Source organism: Rutidosis leptorrhynchoides, chromosome 2 (assembly GCF_046630445.1).
Source record: "Rutidosis leptorrhynchoides isolate AG116_Rl617_1_P2 chromosome 2, CSIRO_AGI_Rlap_v1, whole genome shotgun sequence".
In the NCBI taxonomy this organism is placed as follows: domain Eukaryota; kingdom Viridiplantae; phylum Streptophyta; class Magnoliopsida; order Asterales; family Asteraceae; genus Rutidosis; species Rutidosis leptorrhynchoides.
Window position 1 is genome coordinate 277,486,452 of NC_092334.1, and position 3,303 is coordinate 277,489,754.

Sequence of the window (3,303 nt, forward strand, 5' to 3'; positions counted from 1 at the left end):
GGTCAAAGCTGAGCATCAGAAACCATCAGGTCTACTTCAACAACCCGAAATCCCGAAATGGAAATGGGAAAATATTACCATGGATTTCATCACTAAATTGCCAAGGACTGCAAGTGGTTTTGATACTATTTGGGTAATAGTTGATCGTCTCACCAAATCAGCACACTTCCTGCCAATAAGAGAAGATGACAAGATGGAGAAGTTAGCACGACTGTATTTGAAGGAAGTCGTCTCCAGACATGGAATACCAATCTCTATTATCTCTGATAGGGATGGCAGATTTATTTCAAGATTCTGGCAGACATTACAGCAAGTATTAGGAGCTCGTCAAGACATGAGTACTGCCTATCATCCACAAACTGATGGACAGAGCGAAAGGACGATACAAACGCTTGAAGACATGCTACGAGCATGTGTTATTGATTTCAGAAATAGTTGGGATCGACATCTACCGTCAGCAGAATTTTCCTACAACAACAGCTACCATTCAAGCATTGAGATGGCACCGTTTGAAGCACTTTATGGAAGAAAGTGCAGATCTCCGATTTGTTGGAGTGAAGTGGGGGATAGATAGATTACGGGTCCGGAGATAATACAAGAAACTACCGAGAAAATCATCCAAATTCAACAAAGATTGAAAACCGCCCAGAGTCGACAAAAGAGCTACGCGGACAGTAAAAGAAAAGATATAGAGTTTTAAATTGGAGAAATGGTCAAGCTTAAGGTTTCACCTTGGAAAGTCGTTGTTCGATTTGGTAAACGGGGGAAACTAAATCCAAGGTACATTGGACCATTCAAGATTATAGATCGTGTCGGACCAGTAGCTTACCAACTGGAGCTACCTCAACAACTCGCGGCTGTACATAACACTTTCCACGTCTCAAATTTGAAGAAATGTTTTGCTAAAGAAGATCTCACTATTCCGTTGGACGAAATCCAAATCAATGAAAAACTTCAATTCATTGAAGAACCCGTCGAAATAATAGATCGTGAGGTTAAGAGACTTAAACAAAACAAGATACCGATTTTAAGGTTCGATGGAATGCTCGTAGAGGACCCGAGTTCACCTGGGAGCATGAAGATCAGATGAAGAAGAAATACCCGCATTTATTTCCAGAGGATACTTCAACACCTCCAACTGCTTAAAATTTCGGGACGAAATTTATTTAACGGGTAGGTACTGTAGTGACCCGAACTTTTCCATGTTTATATATATATTAAATGAAATTGTTATTTACATGATTAAGTGTTTCCAACATGTTAAGCAATCAAACTTGTTAAGACTTGATTAATTGAAATAGGTTTCATATAGACAATTGACCACCCAAGTTGACCGGTGATTCACGAACGTTAAAACTTGTAAAAACTATACGATGACATATATATGGTTATATATATAGTTAACATGATTTTATTATAAGTATGTATCTCATTAGGTACTTAACAATGAGTTATATACATAAAAATGAGACTATTAATTTAAGAAACTCGAAAACGATATATATAACGATTATCGTTATAACAACGTCTTACTAGGTACATATGAATCATATTAAGATATTGATACACTTGGTTAATTATGTTAAATTATAAGTAAATATATTATTAAGTGCATTAACAATGAAATACATATGTAAAAATAAGAATACTAACTTAATGATTTCGAAACGAGACATATATGTAACGATTATCGTTGTAACGACATTTAACAGTATATATATCATACTAAGATATATTATATATCATAATATCATGATAATATAACAATTTAACATCTCATTTGTTATAATAAACAATGGGTTAACAAAATTCAACAAGATCGTTAACCTAAAGGTTTCAAAACAACATTTACATGTAACGACTAACGATGACTTAACGACTCAGTTAAAATGTATATACATGTAGTGTTTTAATATGTATTCATACACTTTTGAAAGTCTTCAAGACACTTATCAAAATACTTCTACTTAACAAAAATGCTTACCATTACATCCTCGTTCAGTTTCATCAACAATTCTACTCGTATGCACCCGTATTCTTACTCGTACAATACACAGCTTTTAGATGTATGTACTATTGGTATATACACTCCAATGATCAGCTCTTAGCAGCCCATGTGAGTCACATAACACATGTGGGAACCATCATTTGGCAACTAGCATGAAATATCTCATAAAATTACAAAAATATGAGTAATCATTCATGACTTATTTACATGAAAACAAAATTACATATCCTTTATATCTAATCTATACACCAACGACCAAAAACACCTACAAACACTTTCATTCTTCAATTTTCTTCATCTAATTGATCTCTCTCAAGTTCTATCTTCAAGTTCTAAGTGTTCTTCATAAATTCCAAAAGTTCTAGTTTCATAAAATCAAGAATACTTCCAAGATTGCAAGTTTTCTAAATCCATTTCAATTAATCATCCAAGATCAAGAAACCTTAGTTACTTACAGTAGGTTATATTTCTAATACAAGGTAATAATCATATTCAAACTTTAATTCAATTTCTATAACTATAACAATCTTATTTCGAGTGGAAATCTTATTTGAAATTGTTTTCGTGTCATGATTCTGCTTCAAAAACTTTCAAGCCATCCAAGGATCCTTTGAAGCTAGATCTATTTTTCTCATTTATAGTAGGTTTATCCAAGGAACTTGAGGTATTAATGATGTTCATAACATCATTCGATTCATACATATAAGGCTATCTTATTCGAAGGTTTAAACTTGTAATCACTAGAACATAGTTTAGTTAATTCTAAACTTGTTCGCAAATAAAAGTTAATCCTTCTAAATTGACTTTTAAAATCAACTAACCACATGTTCTATATCTATATGATATGCTAACTTAATGAATTAAAACCTGGAAACACGAAAAACACCGTAAAACCGGATTTACGCCGTCGTAGTAACACCGCGGGCTGTTTTGGGTTAGTTAATTAAAAACTATGATAAACTTTGATTTAAAAGTTTTTATTATGAGAAAATGATTTTTATTATGAACATGAAAGTATATCCAAAAATTATGGTTAAACTCAAAGTGGAAGTATGTTTTCTAAAATGGTCATCTAGACGTCGTTCTTTCGACTGAAATGACTACCTTTACAAAAACGACTTGTAACTTATTTTTCCGACATTAAACCTATACTTTTTCTGTTTAGATTCATAAAAAATAGTTCAATATGAAACCATAGCAATTTGATTCACTCAAAACGGATTTAAAATGAAGAAGTTATGGGTAAAACAAGATTGGATAATTTTTCTCATTTTAGCTACGTGAAAATTGGTAAC